Source organism: Sitophilus oryzae, unplaced genomic scaffold (genome assembly GCF_002938485.1).
Source record: "Sitophilus oryzae breed Bouriz unplaced genomic scaffold, Soryzae_2.0 scaffold_1614_pilon_pilon, whole genome shotgun sequence".
NCBI lineage: Eukaryota > Metazoa > Arthropoda > Insecta > Coleoptera > Curculionidae > Sitophilus > Sitophilus oryzae.
In genome coordinates this window covers 2,462,316-2,489,856 of record NW_022146297.1, presented here as the reverse complement: position 1 = coordinate 2,489,856, position 27,541 = coordinate 2,462,316, and the positions used below count along the sequence as shown (strand labels likewise).

General features: G+C 32.1%; 1 protein-coding gene and 1 long non-coding RNA gene across 2 annotated transcripts in view; one reads left to right on the top strand and one right to left on the bottom strand.

Annotated features, from left to right (window-relative positions):
* The window catches only part of LOC115880113, an 870,630-nt gene that overhangs the window by 27,417 nt on the left and 815,672 nt on the right, over positions 1 to 27,541 (bottom strand). The gene's annotated exons all lie outside the window — the stretch shown is intronic.
* LOC115880117 lies at positions 12,642 to 13,073 on the top strand. The gene is made up of 3 exons (XR_004049815.1): positions 12,642 to 12,729; positions 12,810 to 12,951; positions 13,024 to 13,073. It is a non-coding gene; the product is annotated as an uncharacterized LOC115880117 (long non-coding RNA).

Here is a 27,541-nt window from a genome sequence, read left to right as displayed (position 1 = left end):
TTTTAACATTTATTTTCCAGACAAAGCATAATATAGTATTAAGATTAAGACATAACAAATATTATAAAAAATATCTTAATATAAATCACAAATTAACTAAGTCTTAATTTGGTCTTGTATAAACACAGGTCTAAAACACAGAACAGATAAGATCAAAACTCAACCTTCACCATATTGTCAAGATTTGGCATTATAGGAAACAAGAAATTACAGTAAATTAAGAAAAGACCAAACCAAACTAAAATTGCTATTAATCCACTAACTTGATATTTTTAAGAAATTATGACACAAACATTATAATCAAAGTATATTATATTAGTAACATTATACATCTGCTGGATCTGGGTCTATGAAAGGAATGCGGACAAAAAAACATTTAAATAAACAGCAATATATTTTATACGTCGATTTGACGAGTGCGTCACCGCAAATCGCTCCGCCCTCTCATTTTATTGGCTACTTGCAAATTTGTTGAATTTTTATTGATGGGACGCGTCGTCTATTTTTTTACGAAAAACATCGAGAGAATATCGTTTCCCCTCTCGCGGATACCCCGTAGCTACAGAACGGACAGACGTCCTGTAAAATGTTACCTCTATCTCCCATTGACGTGTATTGTTCTATAAGACTCGTCATGATAGTACTTCAATACATCAATACATATAATCAAAACTATTGTTGCCTGTAAATAACTAGAAATAAAATAATTCTAATAAGTTTAAAGCCATTAAGAAAAAATCCGTAAATGATAATTTGTAATTCTAATGTAAATATATAAATAAATGTTATTATTATTAGTTAAATTTTATATATATTCATAATACTTTCATTTCACAATCTTCATTATCCTTCTTACCTTAATTTTGGATATCAAGATAAATCTGAAATTATAAATTTGTATTATTATTGATTAACACTCAAAAAATAATGTTCAACTGCAAATAATTCGAAAATAAACTGCAATTTGGTAACATCGACGATGTGCGCTTGCGTAGTATCGATGATCAAATGCTGCAAATATGGGCTTCAAGGTTAGCCACCGGATCCACACCATTACCAAAAAAGGTAACGATATTTGTATTTTGTTTATTCTAATTCTCTTACATTTAGATTTTTGCGAATAAATATTTTATTTATTTTTTAAAGTAAATGCCAGTAAAAGCAAATGTTATTTTTAAATACTAATACAAAGTAATAAAAAGTAATACACATATATATAATTATTTTGATTTCTAATTTTTTATTTATATTTTTCTTCTATTACACTGCATGCTTAGAAAATTAATAAATCTTTATATTTCATGATTTTAAAATTTCTTGTTAATATAACAAATTAGTTCTGTAATTATTATTATTTAATAAACCAACGTTGCCACACAAAAAATTTAGAAACTATATTATTTTTAAATAGGATCTAATATAAATAATTTGGACTTCTAATTTGTTGTTTATATTTTGCTACTATTTAAACAAATGTTTATATTAAATGATTTTAAATTTTTGTGTTAATAGGTATAACAAATTATTACTGTTATTATTATTTATTAAACCAGTTTTGCTTAAAAATATTAAAAATAATTTTCCTACATCCAAAATATAAAGTATTATTGCAGTGTAACAACAGAATATTAATAAAAAAATGCAAAATATATAGTCATACTATCCCTAACTAACTATAATACCAAAGAATAATATTCTTTGCTAATACCAACTAATACGAATATACGGCAACAGCGCCGTTCATAATGTATTTTCTGTGTAAATACTAGCACCTCAATAAAAAAAATAATGTGTCCTTATCAAGTCCTTATCTTTATCTGACTCAAAATCAAAGATGCCGGCTTTTTTCATACCATTGCCACCGACCGCTGTCGGGTTTCTAGGAAAGAAACCTACGTCGCTGGGCGACAACTAAAATCCAGTTTATATTTTATTATAATCGATCCTGACGAATAAATGAATTTTACAAATGAATGAATTTTATAAATGAATGGTTTTTGCTGCCGAATTAATATATTTCTAGGCAGATGACGCATCTATTCGATATTTTTATTCGAATAGTTTTCGACGAATGTTTTCTTACTAGCTATCGAATTATTCGAATGAATTGCAACTATCGAATGTTTCGATAGTATTCATTCGATAGTTTCCACTACTACTTTAGATGCTTAAACACAATTAAAGTTTTTGACAGAAATTAGAACCGACAAAAATTTTCACAAATTTTGTAAATGATGCCATGAAAATTGCCAAAAAATTAGATGTCGAAGATGAATTTTAAACTTCCTGATCCTGATCTAAAGAGTTGATTATGAACAGAATGGCCTTACTATAAATGGTAGTAATTGACAAGAGCAAGCGAACCGTTTTTACCTATTTAGAAAAATAATATATCTAAAAATTATATAAAACTGCAGAACATATTTCAGTCCAAATTTGAAAAATAAGAAAAAATTGTCATATCGAATAACGACGACAAAAAAAGGCGCTTCTCAGGTATCGCACACAGGCGCTGTCAGGGGTCGGCGCGGCCCTGACGCCACCTATCTAAAATATTATTAGCGTTACAGTGTTGCCGGATCATTTGAAAAGTGATAGCATCTTTGTTATTTTAAATGAAAAACTTAGTATATATTACATTTTTGGAAACTGCTTTGATATCTTATAATTTTTTTGTTTTAGTTTTATTGGGTATTAGGTTCTGGTTTCTTCTTTTCTCTAAATTAAGTTATAGGACAAATAAGGAAAAACGCTACTTTTTTTTCGTGATCTTTAATCTTCACAAAAACAGACGTCTCGGCCAAAAGACTTATTTTTTTGACACTCTGCGTTTAACAAAGGCATTCCAATAAAGAATTGTTATGTTTACTTACACTAATAAACACTAATATTATTAACAGAACATTTATATTATTATTTGACAAATAATAATATAAGCTACACTCAGATGCAAAAACGCAATGGAGAAATTTTTGGTCAAATATAAAGTGTTATATTTTTGTTATTTTTAACCCTATTTTCATATTTTTTTTAGCAAGCTGTATAGAATTATATGAACTATAATCCGTAAACTCAGTTTTTCATAAAGTTTAGTATTTGGCATATTATACAGGTTTAATCGAGTGGTTGTTTTTTACCCTAACTTTAAAACACCCTGTGCAATAATTTCGTGTGTAAATTTTCCTAAAATATAATGTTACGGTCAAAACCATGTCTCCTGAGCATTTTGTTTTTCGGATCATGTCAATACATGCCTTGGTTAATTTTTAAGAGCGAAATGAACTTGCCACCAACAATTTGTATTTTTTTCAATTATCAATTCTTTTTAAAGTTATTTTAACATTAATATTAATATTAAATTTGTAAGAATATGACAAGGCGGCTTTGGTGATTATTGTAAACTATATACTAATATGAACTGCCCTTCATGTTCGACGTTTGGGAAATGCTTGGCAGGAGGATTAGAGATCGCGAAGCGGTACCAGCTTCATTAACTGAACTTCGCTTGGCTCTTAAAGAAGAATGGCAAAACATAACGCAAAATAGTATATGCAGCCTCAATGACAGTATGAACGGACGTACAGCAGCCAAGAGAAGCAATAAAAAGTATTAGGGTATTTTTTACAATAATAGAAACTAAAGTAAAGTAAAGATTTCAGTTAACGTCTCCTTTTTGCTGCCAGGGCTAATCTGGACGGGGCCTACTTTGTTTACGCCGAATCCGAACCGCGGTGTTCGGCCATATCATGATCAATGGCCTACCGACTTAGGAAGTGTCTAAATCAACTCTTACTCACGAGATATCCGATCTCATCCGGCCTCAACCGGCGTGAATGAGCAGTGTGTATCAATAGATTTTACACTTTTCCCTTGAACAACAGCACGATACAGAGTTTCGAACCGGTCACCCGTCCATCCACCAGTATCGCCTTACGTCGCTTAACTTCGGTGTTCTAATGGGAACCGGTGTTTCAACGTAGCTAGGCCGTTTAAAATAAGTACACAAACAGAAAGAAAATTTCTTTTTGTTTGTGTACTTGAGTATTACAGATGTTTTCTTTAATGTCGTTAGTTCTGTTATCGTTATTAATGTTTATGTTATAACCAGGATTGTATCGTTAGTCTTTAACGTTTTTTTTTTCTTTAATTTAGTACTATAGAGTATCTTGTCATATTAAAATATTACATCAAAAAGTAATGATACTTGGAAAAATTGCAAATTGATCGTGATCATTTCATTTCGCTCTTAAAAATTAACCAAAGCATGTATTGACATGAGTCAAAAAAACAAAATGTTCAGGAGTCATGGTTCTGACCGGAAAATTATATTTTAGAAAAATTTACACACAAAATTATTGTACAGGGTGTTTTAAAGTTAGGGTAAAAAAAACAACCCCCCGATTAACCCTGTATAGGATGCCAAATACTAAAATTTATAAAAAGCTTAGTTTACGAATTAAAGTTGACATAATTATAAAAATAGGGTTTAAAATAACAAAAATATAACACTTTAAATTTGACCAAATATTTCTCCGTTGCGTTTTTTTGCATTTGAGTGTATAAGGTTTTAATATTTTCTTGTTATTATGAACAATATTTATTTATTAAAACTATATTTTTATTTAAATGAACAATTTCTTCTTTAATAAAAAATCAACTCCCCTTCGATATGAAACCTCTATCGTCACACCAATTACTTGCTCATATTTCCCAAAAATTAAACAAAATTCAGAAAGAGGAAATTCATTTTTATAATTTTCAACGTAAAATTTAGCAAAGACGCAGCCTGAATTGCTTTACTTTACCCCAGTCTGTTTGTACTTAATTAATTTTTGCCCTTAGCAAACTGCCAGGTAATTGTTCTTAGGGTTTGACCCCTTAGGACAGATAATTTGCACAGCGGTTGCCCTTTTTGTGTGATTTACATTTTCGAAATCCCCTTTTCTTGCGCTTGCTGCTTCGCGCGTTTCCATTGTCTTCGGCAGTTTGTTACAAGAGGTCCTTTGTAAATGTAATAATATTACCGGAAACGTCTTATATTTTTCAAGTGTAGATAGTCTAAAAGTTATTTTATTATACAATTATTCTTGTTATAATAAAAAAAAGTTTTCAGATAAAAGTTGTAGACAATCACATCCTTAATGACATTGTGTTTTCCTTTTTTTTTTTAAAGCCTGTCATTTTTGACATATGACACTGTAGTGTAGCAACCCAGGGTCGTTCAACAAAGCTAAAAGAGGTAATATTTTTGCCAACTGTATAACAAGAAATGAAAGGAACCTACGTTGTGTTAAATATATTTTTTTATTGCAATTACGTCTGATTTCCCTCTCCCTAGTTTGCGAATAATATCTTAAAAATCAATAATTTTATTTTTGTATACAGAGTGTCTTCAAACTGAGTGATTTGAATTTAAAGAAATATATCGATTTTTAAATAGGCGGTTCATCTCAACTCAAACCTATGAAGAGAACACGGGAAAGTCCATTTTTTGCTAATTTGATTTTAATGCATATTTTTCGTCTTAAAAAGCTACATCTTTTGTTATCTATCTAAATATAAATGCAACAATTACAACTTTTCTCACAAAACGGCCGGTCGACATTATTAAACGTATCTTATACCGCCTGTTCGAGTGCCTCGCTTGGTTCATAAGTTTTGTTGTAAACCTTGTTGTTACCATACCACATAAAAAAACTGAAACCGATGAATAGGTGAACCGAGATCAGGTAACCGAGCCAATTGGCCAATGCAGTTGGTCCACCTCTTCCTAGCCCTGAGTTTTGCATAATTATGATATCAATAATTTTTAACATTTTTTTTATCATAATCAAAGTCGTGATGGAACCACTCTATTGATTCGCGAGTCTCTAAATTTAACTTTTCTAACATGTCTTGATAACCGTTCTCTAAAATGCGTAAGTAACGTTCAGCTGTCAACGTATCCTCGAAAATGTGTGGTCCAAGAAGAGTTGAACCAATAATCTCACACGCTTTTCTTCATTTTTTGAAAAACTCATTTTTATGATAGATCTCGTTGCTCTGACAGCAACGACGATTGAACTTGTTTCCATGGCTAACCAAGTAAACCAAGTAAAATTGTTTAAAAGAGATAAGAATTGGCTATAACTTAGTAATTTTTAAAAACTTTGAAACACTAGAAAGGTTTAAAAATGACGCTTTTTATGAAGTTATGGCCAAGTATGATTTCCATTTAAAAAACCATATGTATGACAATTATAATATGTGGGTCATAAGTTACAGGCTTTAGAAAAAAAAAACGGGAACACAATCTCATTAAGGATGTGATTATCTCGGATTATCTACTATTTTTATCTGAAAACTCTCTGTCTAAAATAGATTATAATGGAGTTAGGGCGCATTTTTAAAATAGCCTAAATTTGTTTTTTTCGAAGTATGATATATATATTAAATGTATAGTTAGCTATACATTTTTTCACAAATCCAAAAGACGACTATGTTTGTCCTCACAAAACTGCAATTCATTCCCCATTTAACCGACTCTCTAGGTTCAGTAGTTTCCGAGATTTTCAATCTAGGAAGGCTCTTTGGGAGAGACTTTACCATACTGGAGAATCTCGGTATTCGAGTAGAGTATAAAATTGATTTTATTAGATTTAGAACTGCACATTAATTCACAATATTATCGATTTATTTAAAAAATTGATTCCTCTGAAAAATTTAAACTGGGGTGTCGATGACACTAAACCCACGGCCACACAGAAAGCGTTTTTTGCGTTTTTAGCGTGAACCGTCTTTAGCGACTAAAACAAAATAACAGGATTATATAGGAGTGGCCACACCAAAAGCATGTAACGTTCAACATGTCTCGCAAAAAACACAAATGAAAACAAATCAGTTTTCTGTAGCGTCTTTAGCGTTTTCTAAGATGAGACCCCATCATAGGCGGACGTTATATTTAATAATACAATAAAAACAAATTAAATAGTATGCATTTTTTTTTCATCTTAGGGTAGGTATTATCTAAAAATATTTTTATAAAGAACATATACTGTTTAGGAAGATTCGATTAAATTCAAAAATTTGAAGGAAATGTTTGAAAAAGTGTAACTTGAAATCTTAAAAAAGTAATAAATTAAATATTTTCTTAGGCGTAAAAAATAGTTTTTTATACGTAAAAAGTGTTTTTTCTGCGTAAAATTTTTTTTTTTAACAGAAACAAATAGTTTTTGACGCGTAAAAAATAGTTTTTTTACGTGTAACAAATAGTTTTTTTAAACGTAATTTTTTTTTTTGGGTAAAAAAGTTGGACAGGTAAAAATTAGTTTTTTACGTGTAACAAATAGTTCTTTACACGTAATTTTTTTTTTGCCTAACAAGAGTTTTTTTACCAGAAACAATAAGTTCTTGACGAGTAAAAATCAGTTTTTTACGTGTAATAAATAGTTTTTTATACGTAAAAAATATTTTTTTTGGGGTAAATTTTTTTTTTACCACAAACCCAGAAACAATAAGTTTTTGACGCGTAAAAAAATATTTTTTTACGTGTAACAAATAATTTTTTACACGTAAAAAAGTTTTTTTTTTGGGTAAAAAAGTTTTTTTTTGGGGTAAAAAAGTTTTTTTACCAGAAACAATGTTTTTGACGCGTAAAAATTAGTTTTTTACGTGTAACAAATAGTTTTTTACACGTAAAAAATATATTTTTTTGCGTAAGGAAGTTTTTCTACCAGAAACAATAAATTTTTGACGCGTAAAAAAATAGTTTTTTACGTGTAACAAATATATTTTTACACGTAACAAATAGTTTTATATGCGTAAAAAATAGTTTACTGCGTGTAACAGTTTTATTCGCGTAAAATAATAAAAATAGTTTTTTACGTGTAACAAATTTTTTTTACATGTAATTTTGATTCACTTTTACAAAATTTGTATTATATTTTTGATAAACACGTGTACTGATCACAAATACATGTCGCGTCACTACGTATTTCTAAGCCGTTAACACGTTTCGTTACAACGAGCTCGTGTGTCAAGGCCGTCTCACTAGCTCGTATGTCACGGCCTTGAATTTTTACTCCCAGAGCACGTAAAGAAGTTTTACTCCAAAATGTTTCATAAATCATGTCCTAAAATTGCATTAGCAACTAGAAATATTTACTATTCTATTATATAATTATAATTATTTATTATACCGCATGTTCGAGAAAAAACGGCGTCAGCGATGGCTATGGAATGAAGATCGCTGTCATTTTATATGTAAATTTATATGGGAAATGTCATCGATGTTCATTTCCCAGCCAACTGGACGCCATTTTTTTTCGATCATACGGTATTATATTATAATTATGACAAGTACTAACCACAACACTACAATATAAAAAAACTATACACATATAAACTAAAATTCGTAATATAAATGGTAAATAATAATTAATATTTTTACACACACCACTGGCACTAACAGTATATTGTGTTTGTCTACGAATATATGCCCCGGCCCGTCCACAATTCAATCCCAGCATCTTTTATCTTCGTCTTTTCAATGCTAACGGCGCCGATCTCGCCTATCTCTTTCTCACAGGACTGATTGTTGGACGGGCCGGGAATCCACGAGCTTGCGACGTTACTAATTGACATCTTGATAGAAGCTGCAAACCTGCCGCGTCTTTTGCGTATTTTTAATGGACACAAATCGATAAAAACTCTTAAAACGGTAAAATCGCAAAAATCGCTTGAGACGCAAATAACTCAAAACGCTAAAAACGCTTTCTGTGTGGCCGTGGGCTAAGATTATTATTAGTCATCGGATCCACTAAATGTGGGCAAAAATAGGCATCTACCTACTGCTTAAAATAAATTTAACCTAAATATCTTGGTACTCTCTAGAGGTCCCTTAAAACTCTATTGTCACCGATAACAAAACCGACCGTACTAAAGCGTTGGAGCTTTCAAATGTAAATCACAAAAAGAGCGACAACATTGCAAATTATGTCTCTCCAGGGACGACCCAAAGAGTAATTACCTGGTAATTTGCTAACGGCGAACATAAATTAAACAGAATGGGTAAAGTAAAGAGAAAACAGTCCAATTTAACGCTATTGTTAAGATGTCTGTTAATTTTTTTTATCTGTAGAAAATTTTATATTTTAATCATAAAAATTATTTGACCTTTGAAGAATTAATAGGTGTATTACTCATTTTTTTCGATCATTCGAAACATTCAGTACCAATAAAACAATTTTTGTTTTTGTTGTTTTTGGGTCTGGCAACAGTACGTCAGGCATCTGTAGCTTATAGCTGTAGAATAAAAAACTTGGAAATTTTGTTTAAATGCTAACCTAAAGTATGTACAGGGTGTCCCACTAAGAATAGCTCTCGGCTGTATCTCGGAAAGTATTAGTCGTAGAGCCTACGGTGAAATATTTATAACTAAAGGGGCTATGAGAAATTGCTGGAAATTATTTTCAAGTTTATAAAACGGCCGCTAGGGGCGGAACAGCTATGGACAATAAGAAAATAGAATTTTTACAGAGTTTTGTCTAGATAATGGGTACTATAAATAATAGCTTCATAATCTTTAGTAAATTTTGGATTTTTTTTGTTAGAACCATTTTCCCATATCTGCTTTCACAATAACGTACCAATATTTATATAATGCATAATTATTTTATTTTTTTCAAAAAAAATCATTAATATTATTACAGTCGTGTTAGTTTACGACTACTTTATTCTTTTATAGTTTAATAATACATCGTTTTTTTTAATATAATTGCAATTTACTATTGTCATGCCAATAATTCATAATTTGGGTAATATTTTTAACTTGCAATTGAGTGCTAACTAATTAGTATATCCTGCAGAAATTCTGTAACGCCAGTGGTGAGTGCCAAATAAACGAAAAACAATAAAGAAATCTGGTCTGGATAGCCACAACGTCAGAAAACGGGGTCCTGTTGCATCCCCACTCCTCTTCCCTATGACGCATTCATTGATGACGCCGCACAGTGTAACGAAATCGGGAAATGCGGGACATTAGCCCAAAAAACCCAAAAATTAATTCAAGTTTTTTTATATATATGGATAAAGGACATCCCAGAGCCCCACTATGTGAGATTTTCTTGAGTTGACCTCTTAGTCGGGGAGTTATGGCGGGTTAAAGTTATGGTTTCCTTAATTTACCAAATCTGTACAAAAATTTCATACAATAAAATTTATTATTTTCAGAAGTTTCCTTGTGTTGTTCAATTCCAACAATTTTTTCCATAAAGAGAGGTCTTTTACCAACAACAAACCTGAAAAAAATATCCCAATTTTTTTCAAGTTTAGTTTCTACATGTTTATTATGACTTTCAAAAAAACGCTTACATTCGCGCAAGGTTATATATACAAAATATCATAGAGTGAACGTTCTAGTATACTGTTACATATAAATTTCATCCACCTAGATCCGAACCTGGAAGAAAAAAATAAATTTCTTCGGCAATAATTACGTTTTCCATTGATTCGACCGTAGTTTTTATCCGTAATTTTTTGTGCTATAATATCTTTATTGAAAAAGCTATACGCTTGCTATGAACATACTGAATGCTATTTTAGAGGCGAGGAACCATCCTCACATTGGGGTGGGGGACAGTTTACAACAATTCAGAAAATCTCAACATTGGAGAAAAATTACTCAAGAGAATATTTTTTCAAACCGGCAAAATTTTCTTCGATGTATTTAACACTCCACCCTCAATGCTGCATCATTGTTGGTGCCAAACTATTGAAGATATATTGCATAACTTATTGATATATTCAGATCCTCTACTTTCACATCTGCGACCAAAGCACTCTAAAAATAAAAAAGTAGACTTGTTTCCGGAAGCGAAAGAGCTCATGTATATGGATGGAGAAGAAATTGAGAATGATTTTTAAGCATGTTTTATGTAAGTGCATATTATGTTATTTTGGAATAATATACACCCCACATAAATTATCGCATCACTTATTAATTTGGAAAACTGCAAAGTATTCTTAAATTCTCTTGGTGAACATTAATCTCAAAAGTTATTTGCATTAATAGCAACTTGTTAAGGAATGGAAAGTATATCATAACTCAGGCAGACCTTAGATTTCAGTTTTTCACATAAAAATGTTTGAAGCGTTTCAAGAATAAATACTACGAAAAATATAAGTGTTGCGAATTTTTTTGTGAGGTGTTTATTATGGTTTCCTTTGTTGAAGTTGAATACGTTTTTTTCGCATATTATCATATTATTTAATACTGTTAAATGATTTGCCACTTGTGTCGTTCTCTTTGAGTTTTGCGGTCTTATCTAATTTATCCCTGATTATTTGAATATTTAAGAATGTTGATTGAGTTTTGACATATTAGCGGGAGATAAATTATTGTTCGACAGTCATTTGATAACGTTTTTGGTCCATAAGAGCTATAAACTTTTCGTAAATAAAAAAAATATACCTGTAAAGTCCTTTTATAAAACTTCGTATTTTTTTTGACCTTCCATTACTCCTTTTTTTACTCTTTTCGTCCTGTAGCAAAAATTCCTAGTCGTATTATTTAATTTCTGTCAAAAAATGTCAGCAAGAATAGTGATAACTGAAGAAAAATGCCAATGTCCCACTATTTTAGTTTTCGTTACACTGTGCGCCGCGCGCCCGCCCGCCTTATTCCATAATTTGTTGTGTTCTTTGTATCTCAAAATCATGATACATGCCTTAAGATTAATATCAAGTAAATCATTTGTGATTTATCTATTTGTGTGCAGTGTAATTTGGATCATTTTAAGTAAAGGTGAACTGGTAAGTACTTTATTTCAACAACTTTTAAATGTAGACTAGTAGATATTTCCTGTAAGAGGCATCCTAACCTAAACATTTATTCAACTACCAGACAATTTAGAAGTAAATAAAAACCTAAAATAACAGCCGTATCCTATCAATTCTCACTTGGATTGTGAAAACTGTTGAAATAAACCTGATGTTTAATTAATGTCAATATTTTTCATATTTTTACATAGGTAAATGGAAACGTTGGGCCAATATTGGCTAAATATAGAAAATATAGAATCAAGTTCTGGAGCATTTTAAAATCGCGCGGTTCCACGTTTATACATTTGATCATTTAATATTTAGACCATATTAGATGTAAATAATTATTTATATAATTTAATAACAATTATAATTAAGAAACGTCCCAACCTAAACATATTTAATACATTATCACTGAACTACAAAAAAGAGATTTTACCCCAAGCAAAAGGAAATCTTTATTTCAAGAAAATTTAAGTATCAAAAAACATAAAGTATGTTGTATGGCTGAATCAACATCGGTTTTGAACAATGGTCAAAGTGAATTAGACACAAGTCCCTTTGAGCCGTCAGTAGCTTTAACAGGTAACATATATTGATGAAGATCACTTATATTTGGTAGAAATACCTACTTGAAGGTAAAGATAACTAGGTAAAGATATACCTACCTAGGTAAAGATAACTTGGGCGTTTGATGTATATTTTTAGCTTCTGAGATTATTGATGTTAAAAGAAATAAAAAAGTTGAATTGGGAAATACAGGATATGAAAAAAAACAGTAAACAAGATTCAGGACCTGTTGCTCACAATTAACATGATTAATATTAAGTTCTAGTGAAGAACCTTTTCAACTACCAATTGACAACCAGGCTTTACTAGAATCTATAGAGCAGCATTTATATAGAAGATGAGAAAAATATTGAGCTTTTGGTAATTATAATTATTTGCAGATTATACTCAGATACTATATGAGAAACAAAATGTAAAGCTTATCGAATTGTTTATTTTAGGCTCAACGATTATACCTTTGTGGAGGGGACAATACCCACAAATCTGTTTTTTTATTAATGAAAAAACTGTTTGCCAGAGATGTAGCAATGCTCTATTCTGGATCAGGAAAGAAGGGAAAATTATCATTTCAGAAGTTGTCATGTTATAAGTATAAATTTTAAATTGTTTTGATAATAAATTGCAATTAACAAAATTTTGCTTTGTGTTTCATAGAAGCTGTTCGTTTTCCAGGCGCCACGGATGCAGATATTAACAAATTCATATCTTTGTATTTGGCAGGAGCAGCAGGCAGGGACGGAGGACGTAAAAACAGAAATGCCTAATATATATATATATATATATATATATATATATATATATATATATATATATATATATATATATATCACAACCGAAAAATATTTTTCGTTTTATTTATTAATTATCAGGATAACAGTTTATTTTTCATTGTTTTATTTTATATAGCAATATATTATGTTTTTATTGATGTAACGTTTTATTGAATCTTTCCCTAATATCTACTTCCCGAATCTATACAACATATTGGTTACAAAGAAGTGCAGATTTTTTTAATATTTCTTTTATTTTTAAAACATATTATATAATATACATATATCATTCTCATTCGAAAATAATGTTCCACTGTATATATAAAACATACAATAACTTGCATAAAATGCATTGACTTTTCGAACTATCTTGATATTTTGATATCAAGTGACAATAAAAAGTTTCCAGGGAGTTTCCTATTCCGAATCTTAATTATGTGGTATGTACATAGATTCAATGTACAGACTAAATATTGGTTCAAGATTTGCAAAACAAAATGGAAAAATATATGTAAATTATGTTGGACCATTATTGAAAAAACACATTATGTCTATAAATACAGTAAATATAGGATAAATATTAAATACCCATATTGGATCAATATCGATTTTTTAACAAAGGATCTTTCAGTAAATGTTCAGATACATGAATTAATAATAGCTCAAGTATAAGTTCAACTCATAGGCGTCAGACCTACACAATATATATGTTTTATATATACTTGTAATATTTTTAAGTCCTTATATTTCTCATGCATGTTTTCTTTTTTCTTTTACAACTATTTGTTTGTTTATATATGCTTATCTCTGTGTATGTTTATAGAATGTATTCACATATCCTGTATTTGTGCTTCTCATACGAAATATATATATATATATATATATATAACAAACGATAAATATATGAATGCTATATTTTACCATTAAAAAAATTCTCGCCTTTTCTTTATTGGACTAATATGTAAATATATTATTTTACCAATAATGGTGTGCTACTGAGAAAGGTTTTGAACGTAGACGCTATAGGGGACGCTTTCTTACAATTTAACAAACATAGTGCGTTCTTTCAAAAAAATTAAATATGATAGTATATGTAATTTCAGCTTTGAGCTCAGCTGTTCAAAAGTGTGAGTGAATCAGAATGATTTTTTTTAAATGGAACACCCTGTATATTATTACATTTTTAGCTTCCTTTCTGATCACTTTACATAATCTTAAGATCTTTTTAAATAAGTTTTTATAGTTTTAGAGATATTAATAAATAAATATATATAAAAATATATTTTCAGCCCTTTTTTTAAAAAAAAAAAATAAAAATACAAGAACTGTCCTGAAATCAAAACAATATTAGGTGTTTAATTAGATGGCCTGTACGTACTTTGCTATAAATATCGTAATCTTAAATCATAGAGAGTGTTCAAAATTCTACGCCAAACTCTCTAAAATATAAAATATTTTTTCTTCGTTGTTTAAAAGTTTACTATGGAAAATGCCATATGAAATATAAAACCGCGAATATTTGCGAAACCGTTAAAAATTTTGAATTACTCTAAATACAAAAAAATGTTTATTTTTTAATTCTCTATTTACTAAAAAATAATATACAGGGTGTTCCGTTTAAAAAAAACGAAGGATATTTATTTTATATTTTAGAAAGTTTGGCGTAGAATTTTGAACATCCTGTATGATCTAAGTTTACGATATTTATAGCAAAGTAAGTACAGACTATCTAACGTAAATACATAATATAGTTTTGACTTAAGGACAGTTCTTGTATTTTTAATAATATTTTTAAGAAAGGCTGAAAAATATATATTTTTTGTTTATTTATTAATAACTCTGAAACTATCGAAATATATCTACTCATATCTTAGGATTATAATGTAAAGTGATCTGAAAGGAAGCCAAAAATGTAATAATATACAAGGGGTTCCGTTTAAAAAAAATCATCCCGACCCACTAACACTTTTTTGAGCCACCCTGTAGAAGTTAAAATATTTTCTTAAAATACATCCTAGAACATAGTTTAGGTTAGCAATTAAACAAAATTTCCAAGTTTTTATTCTAAAAGCTACAGATGTCCGACGCACTATTGCCGGATCCTGTATATTTAATACGAATAAATTTTCAATTCATAAACGCAGATTTTTCATCCAAAGATATTTTCGTCAAACCTATTACAGACATTTTAATACGGAAACACTGTCGCTTTCAGTTCCACATCGTCTTCGATATGTCTTCGCTAGCAGAATTAGGGAAAATGTTTTATGCGTTGGCTGCAGATCGAGTAGAGACTCTACCGTACAGCACTTGTGACGTAAAGGGAAATAAAATCAGCCTTGTCACGAATTTACCCATTAGGTTGCATATCTTTCCAATTGTCCCTGTTGTGAATTTGTCATAAAATCGACGCCGCAACTGCAAGCTCTTAATTAAGTTAAAATAATACAAAAGAACAAAGGCCGGGGTTTTCAGGAAAATTGTTCCGATAAATCGAATTCCTTCATTATTTTAATTACGCCCCGAGCCAATCGCCGGCTTGATCGTTTTAAATTTTAAAAGCGCTATGGCACATCCTGTCGATATTTCTTCGTTAGAACGGCAAACCAGATGCCCGCGGCCTTAATAATACGGCCAATTTCCTGTAGGTTGCCTCGTTTTGGAAGTTTTCTCTTCCTGCTTTGATTAAAGGCTTTTTTTGGGAGCGGGGATGCAATACGTAATCGAAATTGGGCGTTCTCGTTCGCATTAATTTTTATTTGATTTCAGTGGCGTTTCTTCAATAAGGACACGTGTAGTACGGAGTGGTTAAAATTGGTCTGTTTTATCAGAGAAAACCAATTTCCTGACTAGATAAATCAAAACTGATATATAGATTCTCGACTCGATTTCTGGGACATTTCATCGTTTTCGATATTTTTAGGATTTTTAGATTTTGCAAATTTTTGACTTTGGATAGATTTCTACAACACTCTGTACAATATTAAGAAGTAAAAAAAATACGTTAATGAGCACCACCTATGCACTATCCAACAATGTATAACTAATTACAGACAAATGAAGGATATGTGAGCTATTTTTAAAAATGGGCAAAAAAGGAAAATTTCCAAAAAAATTTGAGGCCAAAATTGAACTTTGAGAACACAAGGTTTGGGACCTAATTTTGATTTGGCAAATCTTCCTCTCACGGAAGACTCCAGTAATCAACACGTTTTTAGAGTATATTTACAGGTACAAGGAGAGAAAGGAAACGAGTTAAATCCACTTGTGTGGGGGTGGTTTACCAGTGGCAATGAGCTTTTCCCAGTGACTTACATCAAACCTCCAGGGCCCTAACACCTATAATGGCAACTTTTCTTTGCAAATGCAAAGATCTTCACACAGCAAACTGTGTTTGTGCTTTTTATAATCGGAAATGCAGCATTTTGAGTAAAAAATACAATCAAGCCTGTCTAAATACACTCAGAGTCGATTATGAAGAAGTGGAAATAGATGATGGTGACGTGTAAATACAAATGTGAAAAAGTTATTATTATGTATTTGTAGTTAAAAGCTATTAAAAGTTGAATTTATACTTTTCTGTTGAATAAAAAGAATTTCAGTGTTTATTATTATCTATTATTAAGAATAACAATTTTTTCTTTTTTTTAAAATTTATTTTTAGTTTTTTTTATTCATATGTTTAACCTAAAGCCAAAGGCAACTATTTTTATTTTATGTCAATCGAGCAAAAAATAAAGTATTTTTACATCCTGCATAAGTTTTATTTTTGTTTGTATCCTTAAGGATACACTATACACTATATTTATCTCCCGCACTACTCAACCTATCATAAACTCAAGGACTTGAGTTCAAAATCAGAACTGATCAAAATCAGAACAAAAGAGCGCATATTCTTTAACCTTTTTTGCTACGGACTACGGTTCAAAAAAAATTGAAGAAGAGCAAGTCGATTTCTTTTATTATTTTCTCTTTTTTTAATTTTGACAGAAAAACAACCTGTCAAAATAGTTTTGTATTTTTATTTCATTCTTTAGCCGAAAACAAAGGTAATGATTTTTACTTGACGAAAATCGGTTAATAAATAAGAAAGGTACGATTTTTTTAAAGAATAGGATCAGACGCCATCTTTAATTCAACATGGCAGAGGAAGCAAGCGCTCTAGGAGGTATAACTTTTTTTTACAGAGTACTGTTAATGAGTACTATCATCTGTGAAAAAATCAGCTTCATTGCAAAAACTTCCCCTATTTTTGCTAACTGCCCTGGCGTATATACGCATCTCTCTACACGTAACGCAGAAACCTACGTTACGTCTGCCGTTGCGTTGTCGTGTAAACAAGAGTTAAAGCAAGTATTTTGACGTACGTAACGCAAATGGTACATTTGTAATTCTAAATTATTTTGTGAAACAATTTATTTAATTTTAAAACTGGAAATGGATATCTATTATTCCATTGATTCCACATTAAATTTGTAAAAGTAATTATCGAAAAATGAAGAAAATTATAAATGGAAATTATTTTATTACAGAAAGTAGTCCTTACAACTTAAAATGCTCTTAGTAATAAAACATATTGGAAAACAGACAGAGTTTTATGATTATTTATTTATTAGATTCCATCTTTTAGAATGCTCATATGGATTTTGACTAGCATTTAATTAAATAGATTACAAAATGAGTTTATTATGATGCTTAATACTTTATTCATACTAATTTATTGTAATAAAATAGGCCCAGTCCTGTTACACTGGCCCCAAAATTTATGAAATAACTTAATTACTAGTCAGTAGCCAGTTGTGGAAACGAGTTGTTTGTGAATTTGTACATTCGGCATCATTCGGGTGAAAATCGAAACTCCTTCGGCTCGATACGTTTGCGTTTTGTACGTACATAAAGGCACGTAAGATACGTATCACGTATCCGTAAACGCAAGTGAATTTCTCACTGCGCAAGCGTACATGCCAAACGATACGTTTACGTCTACGTTTTTGGTCGAGCTTTAACTGTCTTAACTGTCTATGTTTAGAATTTCACGTAATATTCAAAAATAAAAAATAAATATAAGTACGTTCGTATATAAGTGCGTTCTATTTAAAATAAGAAAATTGACAGCCAGAAGTGCTAGAAAGTTTGTTGTTTAAAATTAAGTTTGTATTTGTTAGGTAAGTTCAAAAGTATTTTGAAAAGAAAGTACACCTGGATGTAACCCTAACTTGAAACACTGAAATTTGTATCTCAATTTGATCATAAATTACTTTCAGTAAACTCTACTTAAAAAATGTACTGTAGATACATTTAAGCGTAGATAAACTGTTTAAAGATTCATAAATGTTAAGATCCATCCAATTATAGAGCACCTGCAAGAGCAAGATTAACTCGTTTACATTTTACGGTATTTCACCAGCAAGGGACATAAACCGTTGTCTTCGTTCTTCGATACGTCAGAGAGATGATCGCGATTGTAAAACAAAACGGCCCCGTAAAATTTGACGCCCGTCTGGAATAGATATTTCTTTATTTTCCGGAAATTGTTATGTCGAAACTTTTATGTCGATGACGACGGTGTAAAAACAACGGAAAACGTTTTACGTTGCTGTAAAATATTGGTTGTAATCTTGATGTAACAAAAATTCAAATTTTTCAAATCATATATGAATAAATATGTTCAGGGTGGGCCAAATTGGACGCTTTTAAAGGGAAACGCCCTTTTCTATAGGAAATAGACGAAAACTAATATCGGTGTCTGGAGCTCAATTTTTGTCAAAAACATGATGGTGAAAACTGCATATCGATACCGTTTCGGAGTTACGGGGTGTTTTTCAAAAATATGCATTTCTAACAAATCGCTGTAACTTTTTTGCTATGGAAAATTTGGGTTTTTTATGAAAACATTTCCAAAACACCTTTTTTAAGAAAATTTTTCTTTAAAAGAATTTAAAATTACCTTTTCAAAAATATGGCACACTTGATATTTTGCTCGATTCCTCTTCGAGATATAGAGTTTATATAAATTCGCCCACTTGAAATAAGCAGGCTTTGAACGGCGCCGGCTGTAATGCAAAAAAATTCTAGCTGTGAGCATCAGTTAAAACCATAGACTAATCTACTCATGAGGAAAAAAAAGGTCATCTACTTCATGAGAGTTTAATTTTGTGACGTTTGTGTAGTTGTCAATTGTTTGTTTTATTTTATTAGACGAATCAGAGTTGTCAGAGATAAGATTTGGGTTGCTAGAGAGACACTGATCAGACACTTCAGGTTGACCGAATGTAAAACTTGGAAAATAAGTTTGTTATAATAATGCTTTTATTATTCACTATTCTAATAAAGAATATGCATTCCTTCGGAAACTCTCTATTTATTTATTTAGTAATGCTAAAACACTCTATTTTAAAAACCGATTAGAGACAATAGCATGATTCATTGGCAAGCAAAGTAAATATTTGTGATCAGGTAAAAATGTGATGGAAGAGGAGGCTTAGCTTGCCGGCACGCGGCAGTCAGTCAGTAGTAGACGGGCCGGCCACCTGTATAGTAGTGTTGTGTTGTGTTTTGTCACAGAGCTGATATTTGGAGGTTACGAGTCTTATGACTAAGGTTACGAGTCTTTTTGACTATTAAGGATACAAGTCTTTTGACTAAGGTTACGAGTCTTTTTGACTATTAAAGATACGAGCCTTTTTGAGTATTAAGAATACGGGTCTTTTGACTAAGGTTACGAGTCTTTTTGACTATTAAGTCTACGAGTCTTTTGACTAAGGTTACGAGTCTTTTTGACTATTAAGGATACGAGTCTTTTGACTAAGGGTACGAGTCTTTTTGACTATTAAGGATACGAGTCTTTTACTAAGGTTACGAGTCTTTTTGACTATTAAGGATACGAGTCTTTTGACTAAGGTTACGAGTCTTTTTGACTATTAGGATGCGAGTCTTTTTGACTATTAGGGATGCGAATCCGTTTAGCTGCAGATTTGCGTCCGGGGAAAGCCCCTATACTTATTTCAGGTGACACCAGCTAGTTGTTGAAGATTAACCAATAGATCCGAATAATATTTGAATTAGATGGAAAATATGGAAAGGAACATATTGAATAGGATATCAGTGGTTAGGGGGCGGAGTACCCCCGGGTGAGTTTTACTATTTAACTATTAATTTTATCCAGATCAGTATATGTTTGTTTTGTTATTTTTATGTACAATGAGAGATTGCTTGCCAATGACCAACTAAATGGATATTTGAGGTGAATTTGCATTGTGAGACCCGGTTGAGTAAGCCCCAGAAAAAAGGTATTTTACAAAAGTCTTTGCCCTGACCGGAAACTCTACAGACTGCGCTATGGAGACACGTTCGATTTATATTCCATACTAGAATTTAAAGGACTGATAAAAACATAGGATCTTCTTTCAACGCGCAGTAGGGAACGCAACGTTTACCAGCAGCCAGACGGGCCGCACGCTGTTCTAGAGAGTATAGTAAAAGATATATCAAAGAGCCAGACGTCTTAAAAGACTTGTTTTTACGACGTTGCTAGCTCTCGTTCTACTAGGAGATGTGAGACCATACCGTTGGTGGAGAACCTCCCAGTCGGTTGCCAGGGGAATCCCCTCTGGCATTTTGGCTAGGTCTAAAGAGCATCTCACTTGCTGAAGTGTCGTCGCCAGGGAATTGCACCAAGAGGTATAACAATGCTAGATGGAACTACCCTGTTCGTCATACCAGGCACCCTCTACCTCTACTGTCTGTGGGCATGTCTCACGGGCAGAGGGTGTAGGGGAGGGTCTTGGCTTCACCACCCCGACAAATAGGAGACAACCTCGCCAAAAACCTAAATCCTACGATGGTGACACCAGGTTAAAGAGATGTGTGGCTAGATAGAAGACTAGCCATTACTGGTCCCAACCTTCGGGCACCAAAGGTACCCCATTGCATTTACCCCTTACTTCTACATGCAGGACTACTGTAATAGCGGCCCGACTAACCCTCACGACAGTGCATGTTCTAATAGAACAACCCCAAAGAGAACTAAAAAAGAGGCAGCTAACACTTGCGCAAGACCAGCCTCCATAAGTGGCACACAACCTCCTCTAGCATTGGCGTAACAGGGGTGCCCGGGGGTGCCGGACCCCCCCAGGTACTGCTGAGCACCTCCCCAGGGAAATCTTGAATTATGACTCTTGGCTACGGATTAATTTTTATTTGCTTGTGATGTAGTAAAAATGAGGTTTTCTAGTTTTGTTTAGTTAATATTATTTTGTTGTGTTCAAAAAATGTATTAATTTTTATTTTTTTAGAAAATTTGTAGGTACTTAAATAATCTACGGGAACACGGACGGGTTTGATAACCAAGTCTATGAAGTTTATTGATAGAGTAATTCAGGTAAAGGTTTTATACAAAAAAATGTGTTTTTAAAATTATTCTTCATTTTTTAAAAAACAAAAGTCCGAGGCCCCCCCTGAGCTCAACCCCTGGCCCCCAGGCTCCCCCCAGGATGAATTGCTAGTTACGCTAATGTCCTCTAGTAAGAGTCGGAAGACTCTAGACCCAACAATGCTACACAAGCTACCGTTTCCTCTATCAGGTGGATTAGACGACCCGCTGAGAGTAGATCTCAACAGAGTAGATCTCAGCGGAGCAGGAGTACGGAGATACCTCGGACTGCTCTATGAGGTATTTGCTCAAGGGGAAACACAATAAAAAAAACTCCTCGAAATAGGGTAAGGAGAGTAAAGGAACCAAGAAACAGCCTGGCGCATTTTAACCAAAGGGCAAGAGAAGGAGCGAGAACCTCTCATCTCTGCTCCAGCAAGGAAAGAAATAAGCCAAGATGGAAAGCCGTCCAATACCGAGACACAAGCAGGAACATCACCAGCTTTGTCAGAACTCCAATGTAAGGACATCGAGTTGGAGAATCATCAGAAGGGGAGGGCTATGGTCAGGTCGTCACAATAGGAATTGATCTCAAATCGAAGGAGGCAATAGAGATATATCTTCTATTATAGTTCGGAACAACACCGATATCAGGTCTAAGGAGAAACCAAGTTAAGGGGGTGGAGAGAATGGAGACAAAACATCTAGCCTCCACCTCACCGGCACCTCAGTGAGAGACAAGATTCTCGCCTGTGAAGGGTATGGAGTGTCAAACCCCAACCATGTAAGGATGTATATTCTCGGAGAAGGTAGATGTCCATGAAGAAGATCTGCTGTCAGAGAAGGATGGGAAACCCTGCTACAACAGAAAAATTCCCATGTATGATGAGTTATAAGTCACAAGAAAGGAGGATACAATCAATCTTCTCTCACTCTCATTCTACATTCGTAGTAGTAAGATAATGACAAAATAGCCCTAATAAAACTCTCTGATAATTTGTTAATATTATTCTTCTTTAGTATTATTATTCCATTATAGACTTAAATTTACTAGGTTTAAAAAAGGTAATAAAATAAGCATATTCTGCAAATGTGACGCACAAAAACTGTAAAGCCCTGCAATCATTATAAACAACAGAGTTGTTGTTTATAGTCAAAACTGAAGTATCTAATTCCATTGTAATTACGAGAACGATATACAGCTACAACATTCGCAAAACTGCAGTTACATAAATTACATGGAAAATTGCACATCGTGTGTTATTTCAAGCAGTGTATGTTGTTACTCTCTAACATTAATGAAACATAAAGTTATTTAAGGGCCTTAGAACTTCGCTGTTTTATATTCTATTTAAATTGGATAAGAATAAAAGACAATGTATAAATACTAATTGTTTATTTAAAATCTGATACTATAGAGAATGCATTTTTAGTCTTATCATGTATATTGAACGTAGACTCAGTACACAGGAGAACACATTATATATTTTATGTTTATCAGAATTGGATAATTTCTTTGCTGGTTCTTATTATACTTCGCAGCCTCGTCTCAGATTATAAACACCCTGTAGTAGCAGCGCGACTATCCTATCTACGACGTTCAAAGAAAAATAACAATTTTTTGCTTCCCTGACTCAGCGCATCGGGCCACGTCGAGCCTCGCTGCTGATAGTTTATTCATTGTATCGTGTCGTATCCTATCGGAGAGTGCGTTCAAAATGCCTAAACGTAAAAGTGATGAGTTTTTGAGGAAAACTTAATAAAAAGCTTAAAGCGTACAACAGTGGTAAGTATATGAGTTATACTAATGCTTCCTTTTGTTTTAGAAAAGGCGATTTGATAATCAGCTTTTTAATACAAATTTTAAACGCATGCTCTCTGTGTTTAAAATCATTAACTTATTGATATCTTATCTGCCTTATTATCTGCCTTATTATATGATGATTAGAAGTGGCATGCAATAATAATATGTATTATTTTCTCCCGATTACCAAACTTGATTTTTTCGGTATGACCCTGAGATTAACGCTGAAATACCTATTTCATGCTTATCTAAAAGAGCAAAGGTCAGAGGTGCCGTAAACCTTTACAGCAGGAATAAAATAAAAACATCGTAGTGCAATAATAATAAGTATTATTTCCTCCCGAATACCAATCTTGGTTTTTTCGGTATGACCCTGAGATTAACGCTGAAATACCTATTTCATGCTTATCTCACAGAGGCAAGGGTCAGAGGAGCCGTAAATCTTTACGGCAGGAACAGAATAGAAACATCGTAGTGCAATCATAGTAAGTATTATTTCCTCCCGAATACCAATCTTGGTTTTTTCGGTATGTCCCTGAGATTAACACTGAAATACCTATTTCATGCTTATCTAAAAGAGCAAAGGTCAGAGGTGCCGTAAATCTTTACAGCAGGTATAAAATAAAAACATCGTAGTGCAATAATAATAAGTATTATTTCCTCCCGAATACCAATCTTGGTTTTTTCGGTATGACCCTGAGATTAATGCTGAAATACCTATTTCATGCTTATCTCACAGAGGCAAGGGTCAGAGGAGCCGTAAATCTTTACGGCAGGAACAGAATAAAAACATCGTAGTGCAATAATAGCAAGTATTATTTCCTCCCGCATACCAATCTTGGTTTTTTCGGTATGACCATGAGATTAACGCTGAAAGATTTCATGCTTATCTCGCAGAGGCAAAGATCAGAGGAACCGTAAATCTTTACGGCAGGAACAAAATAAAAACATCGCAGTGTTTTATCTGTAATATGCGATTTCTTTGTGTTAATCTATAGGCCAATCTTGTTTATGCCTATGGATAACGAATATTTAAGAAAAGTAATTTGTGGATATAATTATTTTAACCATTTACTTTTTATACTTTTTATTAATTGTTATATAAGTATACTTATAGATTTTAATCACACACCTGTGTGGTTTAAATTATTAGAATATTACAAAGGAATATTATATGATTATTGTTCTCCCTAATTCCAATATGGGATTTTTCAGTATGGCCTTGAGAATCAAACTGAAACATTTCATGCTTGTCTCTTGTAAATAAGGGAGCCATAAATATTTTCGGCAGGCACAAAAAAAAAAAAAAAAATATATAAACAAACGCTTATCGCAGTTTGAAATAAAGAATAAATTAAAATATGCAGTTTCTTTAGGTCAGCTCATAGGCGGGCAACATTGTTATTGTCCTATGAGTAAAGGGTTATTTAAATAAAATATTAAAATGTTTTTTATGGACAGACCCATTGCGAGCCTTCTTTTTTGGGAATGAACTGTCACATTAAATCTGCTCAAGAATTAAAAAAGTCAAGCGGTTCAAATTCAGTCACCGGAAAAAGTCGGAGGTGAGCAGGAGGGACCAGAAGCTGAGGAAGAGTTGGAAGAGAATGGATTTCAGGAAGTAGTTGAGGTAAATAATATTGGTTATCTATAGTTAGTTTTATAGTAATTGGCAAAATATTACCAAAAATCCTCTAGTCTTAGAATGGATTAAAGTTACAGACTTCCTATCCGTAAAACACCTTTACAAGGATAGTTTGGGTCGAAATACCATTACTCAATTTTCACATCAAGAATTCAGTAGACTATTGCTGATCTTCTTGATATTGTTGCTATATCTAAGTCTCACCTTGAGACAGATTAATTTATTTCAAGTTTTTTTTTATAATTAAAAACCTATGGGTCATTACAGTTTATACTAAATCTTAAAAAGTTCATCTATTTGGTAAACCCACCATACTTTACGTTAGAGGATTATAGAAGTGTTGAAGTTTTTATTCATCAAAATACATTTTTGAGCAAAATTGAGTTAAAGAATGCTTAATATTCAGTGAAGATTGACAATCAATAAAAAAAGTATCTTAAATTTGAATACAATGGACAGCTGTTCTTTAATCGCTTACCATTTGGGCTCTCTATTGCACCTTATATTTTAACCAACCTATTAGGACCAGTTCTTACATACTTAAGAAATTTAGGTATTGTATGTGTGGGATACCTAGATGATATTCTATTAATATCATCAAGTTATGAGTAGGGCATTAAAAATTTCTAATAAAGTTGTACAATTGCTGAAATACTTAATCGAAAGTCCTGTTCTGTTCGTGAAATAGCAACTTATATTGGTGTGCTAGTGGCAGCATGTCCTGCAACACAATATGGTTGGGCACCCGTAAAACTCTTAGAAAGGGCAAAATATTTAGCGCTATAAATAATTATAATAAAAAGATTGAAATTCCTTTATCTATTAACAAGGATATTTCGTGGTGGCTTAATTGATTAATATCAATGAATAATATCAATGAAATAAAATATCAATTAGAAATTTTCTCGGAAGGATAGGTGGGGGCCGTATGCACTTCTACGCGTACTAGAGGATATTGGAACACTAATGAAAAAATTATCATAAAATATTTTGGAATTAAAGGCTGTATTTAACGCTCTTAAGTCTTTGCTTAAGTTATTGTTAAAGGTAGTACAACACTACGGCAAGAGCGTATATGTATGTATATATGTGTGTGTATATGTATATATATATAAAAACTTTAACAAGCTTGCACAGGATATTTGGGAATGGGCGTGATTCGAAATATATATGTTTTCGCATCCTATATCAACAGAAATCATAATACAATGGAAGCCCAATCCAAGTCTTAATCCAGAAGTCTTTAAATTCAGACTAAATATGAACTTGATAAATATGAAAAAAAAAAAAAACTGCTAAAGTATGTCAGTATTTTTAAGCCTCCAGAAATAGATTTATTTGCTTCGAGACTTAATACAAAATGTAATTTATATATTTCATGGAAACTGGACCATTCCATTGCAGTTGGTGCCTTTCTTGTATTATTGGCAGATCGTTAATTTTATGCTTATTACAAAGACATATATACAAAAAAAAAGGAACGCAACTAGCATTATAAAGCAACTGGAATTCTAACAGTTCCTAGATGGCCCTAGAGTCAATCCTGGTATCCCTTGTTTCAAAGGCTTTATTTTGTGTCCAACAAAAACTTATGGTTGTCTCCATTCAGAAAACCTCACTCTCTGGACAAACAGCTTATCGGGGTTGCAGGGAGGTTATCAGAACATCTCTTCTCAAGAGATCCGTTCCTGATGTTGGTATAAAAGCCATTCTTGTCTCAATAAATGAAAGTACATACCGACAGTAAGAGTGTATCTTTAGAATATGATGGAGTTACTGTGGTAATAATATATTTGACTGTTTTTCATATAGTCTTCATAATTATTTTTCATATAGTCTTCATAGTTATAAAATTTCTGATGTGTTCATTTGAGGTGTTCATTTCGGGAATTTTTTAATCTAATATTAATACATAGGAATGATACTTGCTTTCAAGGAAGAAGATCAGCATATCATAAAAATATTTTTAAAAGGAATGTATAATGGTAATCCCCAAAACCTAAATACAATTTTACATGGGATCCACACCCGGTTTTAATAAAAATGGCAAAATGGTACCCCTTAAACAATTATATTTTAAGGTGGTAGTATTGTTGGCCTTAATATCCGGGCAAAGGTTACAGACCTTGACAAAAATCAATATTAAACATATTAATAAGATTAAAGATAATTTACAAGTTTTTGTAATAGAAAATATTAAAATATCGGGGTGAGACAAACCTCGACCAGTTTTAATGTTACCATTGTTTTTAAGGAAAAGCCAGAACTCTGTTTAGCTTCTGTAATTATTGAATATTTAAAAGTAACTATATCGTTACGACCAGATAAAAAATAATAGATCGGTCTCCAGTCAGACGATTAGTTATTGGATTGGTTATTGGATTAAGAATATTTTAGCTATCTGTAGAATAGGCACTAGTATTTTCTATGCCTATTGGTGGAGACATGCATCCACATCTGCGTTTTTTTTAAGGGCGGTGCGAATATTGAGTCCATAAGAAAAGCAGCAGGAGGACTGAACGGTCTAAAATGCTTTCTTTTACAATAAACTAATATTGCCAAACATTTCCGACCTTACAAAC